This window comes from Chamaea fasciata, unplaced genomic scaffold (genome assembly GCF_029207755.1).
Source record: "Chamaea fasciata isolate MVZ Bird 193981 ecotype frontalis unplaced genomic scaffold, bChaFas1.0.hap1 SCAF_11, whole genome shotgun sequence".
Classification (NCBI taxonomy): Eukaryota; Metazoa; Chordata; class Aves; order Passeriformes; family Sylviidae; genus Chamaea; species Chamaea fasciata.
The window spans coordinates 17,428,235-17,441,563 of NW_027094096.1; the positions used below are offsets into that span (position 1 = coordinate 17,428,235).

At 40.3% G+C, this 13,329-nt stretch overlaps 1 protein-coding gene and 1 long non-coding RNA gene across 3 annotated transcripts in view; one reads left to right on the forward strand and one right to left on the reverse strand.

Annotated features, from left to right (window-relative positions):
• The window catches only part of PDE6D (phosphodiesterase 6D), a 33,618-nt gene that overhangs the window by 19,033 nt on the left and 1,256 nt on the right, over positions 1–13,329 (reverse strand). The gene's annotated exons all lie outside the window — the stretch shown is intronic.
• Positions 7,462–8,012, forward strand: LOC136295112 (uncharacterized). The gene is made up of 3 exons (XR_010722595.1): positions 7,462–7,507; positions 7,641–7,788; positions 7,894–8,012. It is a non-coding gene; the product is annotated as an uncharacterized lncRNA (long non-coding RNA).

Consider the following 13,329-nt stretch of genomic DNA (forward strand, 5'->3'; position numbering starts at 1 on the left):
CCCTGGCACTGAGACACAGAATCAGCCTGGACAGAATCAGCAGCCCCTGCCCAGATTAACTCTGGTGCACAGGTCAGGAATACAGGCTAACGATAACGAGATGGGGTTGCACACAGCCAGTTCAGATACAGCAGAACTTTAAGGGCTCAAGCTCCATACTGAACCTCATCACCCAAATTTTGAGCCTCTTTGCCCTTAGGGAGCCATTGCCCTTGTCTGCTTTCTCCACCAGAGGAGTAACATGTTAAAAATACTGGCTACTGAGTTGCACAATGAGGTAAAACAACATTTCAGAAACTGATGCAAACATACTTAGCAGAGCCTCAAATGAGCCGGTTAGGTACTCCACAAAATGGGAACCGAGTTTAACTTAGAAGAAACAAATCTGTGAGGAAGGCAGTTTGTGTGGAGTGCATTTTAGTTCAACCAAGATGAGCTGCTTGGCTTTCTAGCACTTGTTCTATTTATTCCTCTACTCCAATCTTCTCAGTGTGACGTCTTTTAACGAGGAGATCACAACATCCCCTGTACTGGCCAGGGAGATTAAGCAACACACAGACACACACACACACAACGAGAAAGCAAGAGTCTTTGAGATTTAACTCAAAATCTATGCTGGTTTGCCATAAAGATTTGACATTTAAATGACTGAATAATGTTAATCTTCCACTAATATTAGACTGCTCTTATGAGGTATTACAGGATAAGCCCAAGACATTTTCTTTGGAAAATATATTTCCTTATCACTATATAAAAGATAACTGCTGATTTTCCCCTGGGAATTTTCTGTTCCTGGGAGATACAAATTTAATGTTGGACTTGCCCATGCCTAGGTGGCAACAGACCACAAAATACGGAGCAAGGGGTTTGTTTTTCATTTTCATAAAGTTCAATAAATACACTATTCGCTACTAAAATATCAGCTGATAGACCATCAGAGCAAAGTCCATCTAGTTTTGAAATTACCAGTGTCAGATTCTGTAGTATTTCTTTACAAGGTTCATTGGAATAACAAGGATCCCAAATATACAACAGAGGTAATTAACCTCTAATTTCTGTGAGCACATTCATAGAAGACTGCTGTAGGGTGAGAAGTAGGAAGAGAAAAAAGAAGATCACAGTTGAAACAAAAAGAGATTTTTTTTCCTTTGTCAGTAGTCTGGCCATACTACAAAGCAAGTACAGACCGCAGCAATTTTTTTTTTTTTAAATACAAAAGCTAACCAACAATCTTAGCTAAAAGTGCATAGCTGAATGCTCAGATTTGTGGCATTTTTCATTAAGTCTGCTTTAATTGCTTATTTTCTATCTTTTTCCATTGTAAGACAAACAAAGATGCCATTGAGGATACATCTCCCCTGATAAGGCAATCAGAACATGAGCCTGCAATTACAGTAATACTTTGCATAAAGGCTTCTCTTATTACTCCGAAAAAGCCCGATTTCAAAACCCACTATTTTACCAAGGCTGCCATTCACAATAGTGCAAAAATTCTTCTGGATTCTTTGTGCCTGAATTCCAAGCAACTCAACCGGGCTTCCTCTTTGTAGAGATCCTTTATTTGTTCCATTTCCAAGGATGAAAAAGCATGGTAGAGTGGCACCACTGCATGTCCAGCAGTTCAACAACATCAGGTTCTTCCTGCTGTTCCTTTGGACTGCTGCCCATGTCAGAGATCAGCCCCACATCCTTCACACACACGGGATGCATGTATTACCCAGACACCTGTGTTTGTAAAGCCTCCTATTAATCATTCCTGTACTGCCATATATTAACATTAAGTAGGTGATTAGTGTGTTAGCAGCCAACAGTCCTGCTAGCTTGGTTACCTCTCAGGTGGAAACTGTTTTCTCAAGAAGTTTATTGTAATTTCTGTTGGCAAAAAAATATTCCACGAAGAACAAATATATATTCCATCTTTTAATGGAATTCTTTTTCTCTGTCTTCATGAAACAAAATCCGAACAAACAATCCCCCAAATTTGGTGTATAAGACATGACAATTCAACAGATAGAGCTGTATTAGCTCTGTCACAGGTCCTTGAACAACAAATTTAACAACCAGGAAGAACTGTGATTTTTAAAAATCTTCTTCAGCAGAAGACTGGCCAGGGCAGAATCAAGGAGAACAGATTTTGTACATTTGAAAGACTTCTTACTTCTGGTTAACTGCTCAAAGACTGGAAGAGGCCACAAGCACATTGCACAATTACTGGGGAGAGATTCTGTTCTGAGCTGCCCTTAAAACACCCACCTGTGCACAGGAGGGCAGATATCCCTAACTCTGGATATACAAGCAACTGCAGCTACCACAAAAGTCTTCAAGAGCCATCATTTTAAGGGATTCAAACGACACTTTGCTGTTCCCTAGCAATCTTATATAACTGGTGAATGTTTGGTACATGAAAGGAGGCATCTTTCATATCAAGAGCCCTTCACCGGTGTCTTTCACATGAAGGACAGGTGGTTGTCCCTACAGAGGAAGTTCTGCCCTTGACTGTTTACATTTCTGATATAAAGTTGCTTTTGTTTGGTCTCTGGCTCTTCCAGGGAATCAGGAAAGAGCAGAAACTGTGTTTGAGAGAACACTTTAACTTGTGCTGCTGAGAACAGAAACTAGGCCAGGGGAGATTTTAATGTTGCTGTCAAGTGGGGTTTCCACCTACAGAGAACAAAGAAAAAAATTTCTATTGAAAAAGACTTTGTAAAAACATTTATGGAAAATCTGTAGCTCAGTCTTCAGATAGACACGTCTCAATTTCAGAGGTCTGTAAAAGAGGAAGAATTCATTTGTGCAAAGGACTTCAGGGACTCAGGGATTTTTATTCGACTTTGGAAACTTCAGGCTGTGTATTAGCACTCCAAATCCTCCCCATCAGATCAATAAAGCCTGCAGCCATTACGTCTGATAGCTCCTGCCTTCCAGGAAATGAGCTTGTGAGTTTTATTCTAATTGTTAAAAGGCAGGTGTTCACACCACCAAAATCAACTGTAAAGGGAGCACTTAAGAGATTCTTGTTGGCAGTCTCAAGAGAAAGCAGGAATAAAAGGTCAAGCACTGGATTTCTCTGCATTCACACACTTATTCTGTCTGAACTCCCCTCACTGAACACCTTTTCAACACAATGTTAATTTTTAAACAGTACCTTTCTCTGGCAATTGAATTAACTGGAAATTTGTCACTACACTCGAGTCAATCCAGATTAATGCACAAAGTGAATTTAGAGCTGAGCTGACTATCCCTTATTTCACCTTTGCCTGAATGTTTTTATTCTTTACCAAGAGAGTCCAATTCCAAAGCTTTGAAGTGACTTGGAAGTGGACACATTCACCCAGGGACAAAGGTATGCACAGTGGGGAAATCAAGCAGAAATGGTTAAACTGAGGTAAATTTTAAGCATATGAACAATGTAGTTTACCTAGACTAGAGCTTTTTCCAACAACACAGCCACCTTTTCTTTGACACTGGGAAGAAAAGTACAGACAGTGCTTTATCCAGTGCAGTACATTTACACTGTGGAGCTACATCCTTTCAAGAACTCCTGGCACCAACAAATTCCATATTGCCCAAGCCAGTTGGCATAAAGATGGTGTGTATTCCCTCAAGGTGAGATTACAGCTCTGTGTGCTATGCAGAAAATAGGCCAGACAACTGAACTTCCATTTCCAGGTGGGCTCATTTGCCCTTTCTCACAAGTAATGCTGGAAAAAGACAAAAATGAATGATATCCTGAAAAGATCCTCTTTACACAGCTTTGAAAGCAAATGCCCATTGCAGCCTTCAGGGGACAAGTGCTACTGCTGCAGTAATTAGTCTCTAAGGGTTTCTGTTTATGACAAGAGTGAAAACTAACTATTGCAGCAGAAGTAATACTGGCTGAACACAGATCTGCTGTTTTGTTCAGTCTACCAGCTGTGCCCAGTGGATCTGTGCTGGCAGGAATGTGTTGCTGGAGTTGGTAGAGCAGAAGTCGCTCAGTTCTCCTAAAGGTGGTTTACTGGGCTTGACTCAAAGCACTTCCTGCTTTTTTGGAACCTCTGCAACCTTTAACTGCCCCACAGTATCTCACACTGAGCACATTCCTCACTGTTTCAATCCAGAGTTGTTCTGTAACCAGGAATGCATCTAGAGATCATTACAAGTTCTCTGTGAAAACAACACAATATCCTTGAAATTAATTACAGAATGGCAAGGGGATTTAATCTTATTGAGATGTTATATAAAACAGCATTTAGCCTTGGCACTCACACTCTACAACTAATAAACAAAATAAAAATTCAAATCAGCCAGAGAAACAGCTACAACAAGCACTTTCATAAAGTCCACAATGACAAATGCCAATCTCCTATTTGCTGACACAGCACAGCAGAGGAACAAGCCACACATTTCCTGGCATTAGCTTAAATGGTTCCTTGGATATACAGTTCCTGTGGATAGTATTGGCCTGAATGTCACTGGAGCTACAAATATTTCAGTTTTACTTGTTGTTTTTTTAACTTGGACTATATCTGCATGAGAAGAGGGCATGCTTTAGTCTTGCAAACTGTACAACCCTCAGAACCAGAAGCACTGACTAAACAAGAAGAGCATCCTCACTGCCAGTTACCCTGTTTGTCCAGGCACAAAAGGGCAGAAAATGATTATGACCACCCTCAATGCTAAGCTGAGGGAGTCAGTAAGGATGTGAATACTTGGGTGGAAGTCAGTGGCCCTCTAGACTCAGAGGACAAGACCAAAGTGAGAATCAGATATAATTATTTAATGGGTAAGAGAAGCCATGGATCTGATACACTAAAGTGATTTTATCTCTGGAGTACTATGCAGGCAGGATGACATGCTGCAATACAGATCAAACCATTTTCGGTTTTCCACTTAAAACTGACAGGACTACGATTATTCAAGGAAAACAAGTTCACTATCCTCCCTCTTCTGAGGAATGGAGGAAAACTTAGAGTGTATGGATCAAGTGGAGAACGAAAGCAAAATGAAAATACAGTCAGGAGGGAATGATGGGCAGTTGCAAGAGGAAACCAATCTTGTAAATGGAGCACAGGCTGCTCAAAGCGGATGCAGAGAGGAGGAATAAAGGGGGATTTATGCAGATTGCAGCAGAACTCTCAAAAAACAAGGACTCCATATCAGAAATACTGGGTTTTTTAAAATTTTTTTTTTGGAATCTCCAGATTATGAGAAGTGCTTCAACTGGCAGTGTGGACTAGTGATTTGACAATTTAACCATCCCAACATTTTACACACTGTTCAACAGTATGGCAGTCTGAAAAGAGAGTTGTTTGGAAAAGCACTACAGCAAAACAGGGAAAGTACAAGGGAACAATTCAGTTCCAAACCAGTTGAGAGGAGGTAAAATACCTCCTCTCCAAAATTATTTTGTTCTGAATGCTGTACTTTGATCAACCCCTACAGCTCCAGTAACATGACCTACTCTAATGTGAACCTCTAAGCATGTCACTAGGATCACCATGGTCTGGAAGACAGAGGGCCTGTGCCCCAACCAACATCTCTCTGCTTTAGCATGCATTGGAATTCAGAAAAAAAAACATTATTGTGGGGACAGAGTAATGAAACCTCCACTGAAATGACAAAAAAAAGCAATGACCTCTATTACTCTACTCTGCTTCCAAGCAGCTCTTATAGCTTTCACTGTCAATAAAATCTACAGTTATGTTTATACTAAAGTTTAAATTTGATTACTTTAACAGGCTTGTAGCTGTATGTTAAATTTTCAGAATATATTAAATCAGATTTTTTACAATTTCAGTAAAAAACTATTAATATATTTTTCAGCTTGAGCAATGGAATATCTTATTTCTGCAGTGAAAGAGGATAGAATGCATAAATACGATTAGCTGTAATTCACAAGTTGAATCTTTCAATATAGGTATTAATAATAAGGAAATAAAAATATACTTCTTGGAAAGCTAGACTTACAGAAGATGCAGATATGTTTATAAAATATTATATTGGTGCTTTAAAGCATGGACTTCATCAGCATTCATGTTAAGGTGAATGCTAATGTGGAGAAGTTAGACACAAAAAGCTGAAAAGCTGCCATTATCTGCACTCTTTACAGGTGTGTCTACATTAAAATATAGTACCTTTTTATTTCAATTTGCACCTTTCCAAACATTCTACTGCCTCATTCACTGCATTTACTATTTCAGAACTGGCAACACTAGGAATGATGTAGACAATGTTACTAAGCAGGAAAACAAGGTACTGTCTTATCAGTGCAAACAAATGCAAGAGACCATCGTGAACTGTGAAACATTTTCAGCTGGCCACTGGCAGGGCTGTAGTTATATGAGAAAGAGAACCTTCAAGAGGGCAGTATGGCTGGGGGATCAGCAGTAGAGGTTTGTGCTACAGCTGCCTGGTTAATGCCTTGCCCCTAATTTCTGTAGATGGGGAGAAGGTGGTCATGGAGGGATGGCCAGTGGTGGAGAGGAAAGAAACTTATTCTAGTGGTGGAATGGAAGATGCTTGGAAAATTAGGGAACCTGTGTTTCTTCCTTCCTATGAAACTAACCCTTAAGGTCACTGTGGTAGTAGTATAATGCAGTTCCCTTTGAAGAAATTACAGGGGGAAGCACATAAAATAATTCCTTACTGGAGCTGTTTAAATACTGTGTTTTTATGGCAACAATACAACTGTAATGACGCCTTGTGGATTAATGAGGGTTCCACAAATGAACAGTCCAAACTGGACTGAGAAATTTACTGGCTTCTCTGTTTCTTTCTGGAACGAGTATTTAAAAACAACATGCATTTGCTCTCCAAGGCTGCATGGGGTTTTTAGCCAACGATTTCCTCTGTCGGGTTCATTTAGAGCTACAGAGAATAGAGCCTCTAATGGCACTTTGCTGCATGGTTCCAGACCCTGTTTGTGACTTTGCCTGGTAACCAGGCAGTAACTCTTCACACAGCACAGTAATGCTAAAGATTCTTGCACAGGTCAAGGGCAAGAGAAAATTACTACCTTACTGAGGTCATCTCAAATGCATTTATCTTAAAAGAAATTTTGTGACCCCCAGATATACCAATTTGAAGCTAAAATGCTCAACTAATTATGGTAAGCTAAGTTTTTAGAATTGGTTCTGGTTAACTAAACATGGTATGTGAGAAGCCTCCTCAGGTAAGGTGGTGCTGAGTGTTGGAGAACACAGCACAAGGCTGCACTGAGCTCATCTGATCTGACACTGTGGGCAAAACATCCAACAGCAGCAGTGGCTGGAGAGGACTCTGCTTACAGCTCTCCCCAGCTGCTTCTTACCTTCTCCCTCAAACTGATCAGCTGAGCTGTTGGTAAAACTGCCAACCAGCACAGGTCCTGCTCCTCAGCCTGTTGCTAAAGTTGTTTAAAACAGCATGCAGGAGGCTGCAGGGCTCATCTGAGCAGATTGGCTAGTGACTCTGAAAATGAGGCAACAAGCCGCTGGGGATGGTAACCCATGCTCTGTACAGCTGCTGTGACAGAAGCATGGAGCAGGTATTTCTGGATGTCCTTTCTGCTCAGAAGCAGGATGCCACTTCCTGGACTAAGCTGTTTTTAAATTTCACTCTAAGACTACTAAGGTTCAAGCAAAATAACAAACAGAAGGATTTTCCCCTCTTTATTTCAGCTTCTGGGAAAGGAAGTAACTTCACTGGACAAACAGTGAAATCTTAAGTTGGACTGTAACTGACAGGCACTAAAATCTACTCTGAAGAGTTAAACTGGAAGTGAAATGTCTAAAGCACATTCAGAAGATCCACCTGTGGTAAAGGCTGGTAGGTATTTCTTGGTGTCCAATTTCCAGACGGGGTGGTCTATTTCACCACATGGCAGTACATTAATGGGGACAATGGTTGTTCCTCTGCCTTCTCTCTCTGTAGACTCTTCCTCCAAGAGCAGTTGAGGGTGTTGCAGAACTCCCTTAAGCAGTGTTAGCAACAGTTCAAGCCACCACTTGAATCAAAACTGGGTCCCCCTTGGTGAGTGTTTCTCTAAGAATTTTCCTGTACACTGGATTTTTATTTAAAGCCATGCAAATAGCCAGCTTTTCCACTGCCTCCTAAAATACAATTTCCTTTGACCTTCCAAACCAAAGTGACTTGACATTAACTGTCTGCTTCCTCAGCAGGCTGCCCCTGATGAGAAGTTTCTGACACTTAAAACATCAGATGAACTCTTGATTCTAAGCATGTGTAGCCTTCCTTTCCAAAAAGCTTAAATTAGGTCATGTGAAGAGGAAGAAAAGAGGCATGCAGGCAATCCGCTTTCATTGGGGAGTAAAATATATGATCTTCCCTGCTTTCTTGATAGATAAGAGAAGATGGATATAATTAGCTGTCCCAAGGACCAAATAAGTTTCTGACTTGCTACAGAGTAGATGAAGGTTATGTACAGTGTAGCACACAAACCAACCTATATAAATAGTCCTCTGTAGAATTACAAAGTATAATGCCCTGCACTCTCAATCTCTAATGGAAAACTATTGCTCCTAGTTAGTTACAACCCTTACAGTACAGGATAAATTTAATAACTCTATTCTTTTGTGCACTGCTATCCCAAATGCTGACTGAAAATAAAAAAAATTATTTTCCTTCCTCCTTTTACCTAAGCCTGCCATTCTTCCAGAAGAATGTTGTCTAAAATTCTAGTCATGAACATAATCAACTCAAAGGCTCACTCATGACTGAACTAATCTGATACTGTTTCCCTTAAGTCTCTTCTATACATAACATTTCTGTCACACTGAGAACTCTGTCCAGGAGAAATATGACAATGGAATCTCAAGTTCATAATCACAACTGAAAATCCCGGCTGTCAACTAGAATTTAGCAATGTGCAGTTGAGATCTGGTTCCTAAGAGAACCTTGGTTGCTGTCAGGTGTCTTCAGAGCCTCCCAATAGTCCTACTGTGTCTGCTTGGGCATGAGGCCAAACGGCTTTGGACACCTCACAGTACTGCCCAAGGAGTGTATGGGGATACTCCCTCGAAACTACTACTCAGGGAGTGATGCTACACAGATGACAAACCTGCTTCTGTGAGAGCTCCTTGTGTAGTCTCAGGACAAAAAGGCAGCACTTCAGAAAAGGTTTTAATATTCTGTGCCTGCTACTGCAGTTTATTGCACATACAGTATAAATATTTGAAGTGCTCCTTAAGATGTGAGAGCAACAGATGTGCAAAAATGACCTTTCATGTGCCTAAATAACTAAATTTTATAAACTGTGCTATACTAATATGCAGGGAAAAAAGGACAAAATTCAATGCTGCCACGTAGACCTTAAGAGATCATGATGTTTTCTGCTTGCTACCTGAACCTGGGAATGTAGCATACCTCCTACTCCTATACAAACATTGACTGCTAGATGCAAGCAAAGCACCGGTTTATCTTTAATGGAGACTCTGAGCTCAAATTCGAGGTTGCCTTAATTTCCCAACTTAGAGAAATAGAGAGGCTTATTTACATAAATGTAAGATATATAGTAGCTGCTATCTTACAAACTTCAAGTAAAATTGTGACTCTTCTTTCTGGGATCAGCCTAAATTCAGAGATAAATGTGTAAGAACAATTCAAATCAGCTTCCATACTAAGGCTGCTTTAGGTAACAGAAAACATTTTTTGCCAGAGACACAAGAGCCACATCAGATATCTATATTAAAAAAACCTTCCTCTGAACAGTATCTGTCTAATTTGAGGAGTTTTGGATACCTCCCCTGCTTCTCTATATCTGTGTAAGCTTGGCTTTTATCCTATATGTTGGCTGTGAAGATGCAGGGGGTGGTGGGGGGAAGAAGCTCTCTCTACCAGTTCTCACTTGATGGATTAAATTACTATCTTCTGCTCTATGGAAATTCAAATACTGTAACAAGTTGAAGCATATGGCACCAACGACTTCCAAGGATGCAAAGAGTAACTGCTTTCTTAATATGATACAAAGGAAACAAGGGGAAATAATTTTGCTAATGACAACTGCATTATTTTAAGTACTTCATTAGGTTGGCACTAAGCAAGCAATTAAAAATACTGAAACCATAATTCCAGTAAAAAGCTGGATGGGCAGGCTTTGGAGAGATCAAAGGATAAATCTTAGATAAAAATTTGTAACTACGAAGTGCTGAAGCAATATTGCAGATTAAAAAGAAAGACCCGAAGTCCAAAGTCAAATTCCACTTTTAAGTTGATGTCAGATGTGGCACCTGGCAACTCATTTGTATCCTGTGATGCCCCTTCCACTGTCATGGGCACAAACCCCCACTTCCAACACTACAAAGGGATTGCATTAAATCTGACAAGCAGACAACTGACTGTAGCTCAGATACCAAATTAATGCAAATCACAGGTTAAGCATAGTAAAATATTTACACTTTTTTCAATGAAAGTCAACAAGGGGAGGACATGAAATTTTTGGTGTTCCCTCAGGAATCAGGCAGGTAAAACCAAACCTGGTAAAACTGCTCTTACTTTATTTGCAGGTGCGCCTCATGACTCAGTCATAAGAAACATGATGAAACTGTGTTTAGCGTGCCAGAGCTAGAGATCATTGCATAGTGCAGAACTTCTGTCAATACTGGAAATAATTCTGATATGGTAAAGGTACCTTGACTGCCATGACATTCCACCACCAACCACAACCTGCCTAAAGCTTCTGTGTGAAACTGTGGTCTCTGAAACAAAGATCTCTCAATGCTGCCAGGGTGGGAACTTGTTCCAGTCAGACTAACTGGGAATGTGGACAACTCTTGCTTGTAAAGTATTTTAAGTTTTGTAGTAAGAGGGTTAAAAAAACCCCCCAGAAATACGAATGAAGGAGAACAAACTCATGTTTTCTAGGGTGTTTTAAAATTGTATTAGAGCAAGCTACATGCAAGTTCTGCTTTGGGTCTCTACAGGGTACATGTCCCAGCCTCTGGGAAGTCCTGTTCCTTCTTTTGGCTGGCCAGTGCCCCTTTTAACCCATGAATTTGATGGTTTGTCTTTCTATTCCATTGGGAGGAGTCTGACAGAGTGAGATCTGAGGAAGTGCACAGAGGAAACCTCAAAACAAAGGGGAATCTTTAAGCAAATTGAAGCTGCTACCTTGTTAGTTTTGTAAACACTGCAGCAGGTAAGCATTTCGAATGAATAAGCTGCCAAACACCCACCAGCCTAACAATGAAGTTGGAAACTTATTTTAGTGTTGCTTCCAATTAGATTTCTCAACCTTGCTGTGTCAAACTAGTTCAAAACTTCAGGGACTATTCTAGGAATTGATGTACAAGACTGTCATTGACTTCAGTTCTGTGTGTACAGCAGACCAGGCTGAAGCTGGGAGTGGAAGTTTCCCTGTCTGCAGAGTAATACAAAGTTCACAGATACTCCTGGTGATTCTGGTATATTTTCACTTCAGCTCTCCCCATCTTTCAAAGAGGATAATGCTCTGCTAGAAAAGAGAGGCAGAAAAACAGTGGTGAGAATAAAGCTGGAAAAAGCTCTGGGAGTTAGGAAGTGCCTTCAGAAGAGTTTGTTGATAAGCACACAAGCTCTGTTAGCAAATATTGTCCCTGAATAAGTGACAAGCTGTAAGTCTTTGCTGTCTGCTTTCAAAATTTTTCTGCACCATATTTACTGGGCTGTTAATGTTCAATTTTAACTGGTACCATAAAAATTCTTAGAACAGGTGTAATAAAGTATAATATTCTCATTTTCCTGCAAGCATCAAATATATTTCCCTTGGTTTTAATATTTTTAAAATAGCAAAATCCATGAGAAGAGGGAATAAATGTTCCTGGCTTGAATTTTGGGACATTAGTCACAACATACTTCTGCACTAGTGTCATAGAGGAAGAAAAACCTATCTTTGCATGGAAATTAGAGGGTGGATTTAGGCTATAATTTAATTTCCACATGCCCCAATCATCCAGCATGCCCCAATGAAGTAGGAAAGCTTGTAATTAACCCCTTCTCAGGAACCACAAGTAAACAGAAATGTTTGAGGAAACTCTGATTACTCAATGTGAACTGGACTTCCAGCTAGAGTGTCTGCTGTCATGTTAAAATTAGGGTTTATTTTGGAAGCCTGCTTCCTCAATAATGCTTCTGGCCCTAGCAACTGTTCTTTCCTCCCAAGGAATCCCTTGCACACAGCCTCTGGGTGCAATGACATGCTCCTCTCTCGTGCTAAAAGCAAGTTCAGTTTAAAAGTGCCAAGTTTGTATGCTGTGCTTAAGTTGGTGGTGTTGAACTCCCTCCCTTGTGGGAGCAGGGGAGGAAGTTTTCAGGTACTCCAAGTATAAACTGAACAGTTTTTCAGAACGCATTTCTTTCTTTCTTTCTATTAATTAAATGAGTACATGCAGCAATAGGGTGGGTGGAAGATAAAGCATCTAAATTGCAGTTGCCTCTGGAACAGATGCCTGCCCTTGGACACGGGATGGGAAGTCTGAGCTGATGCCTCCCTGGCAGGCAGCGTGGTCACAGCTGGGCATGAGCTGCTTCCTGTGGTGTCCCAAGACTTCCTCACAAATGAGGAATGTCTGCTCAGCCTCTCTTCTGCTTTACCAAAGGCAACATAGATGTTTTTCAACTTGCTAAAAGTTCCAGTCATAAAATGCTTCCACAGACTTTCCTGTTTGTCAGACTTGGTACTACCCAGCCCCTATGGCAACTATCAAGGTACTCTACCATGTTTTTGGAGAAGTGTGGTCCAGATTTTGACTTAAACTGTTCTGCCAGAAGTAATGGGGTGTTTTTGGTTTTTGGGATTTTTTTTTTTTTTTTTTTGCAAGGACAAACCATTGAAGACTAGACTTGAGACATGTCAATACAGACTGCAGAGTGCTTCTAATAAAGCTTCTTGTCCATGCTATGGCTGCTTGGGATCACAGTTTGTTGTCTGACATCCTTCCTCTCATATAGCAAAAAGCATTTTCTCTTTAAGACAGCAAACAACAAAAAGTATTATTTCATTCAAAGTTGGACAAACGCCTTTATGTAAATCCTGCTATCCAATAAAGACTATGCACAAACGCATGCAAAAAGCACTTAAAAGTTTGCTCCCTAGGCTTAACTTTCAAGGCACTCCTCACTTCTACCAACGGCTTAGTCTGGTCTTGTCAGAAGCTTATTCTTCTTCTAATTGCCAGCACAAGAGGTTTTTAATTTAGGTTTTGACAGCTAAAATACTACATCTTCATAAATACAAAGAATTGTCAATAGTGCCAGTGCAGAAGCAAAGGAACCAGATGCAGTACTAGCAGCTGCTGGAGACTGCAATGATTCTATAAAAAGTTAGGAAAAGCATCTGCTTATAGTTTGATAAAAGCTATCTGTCTAAATCCA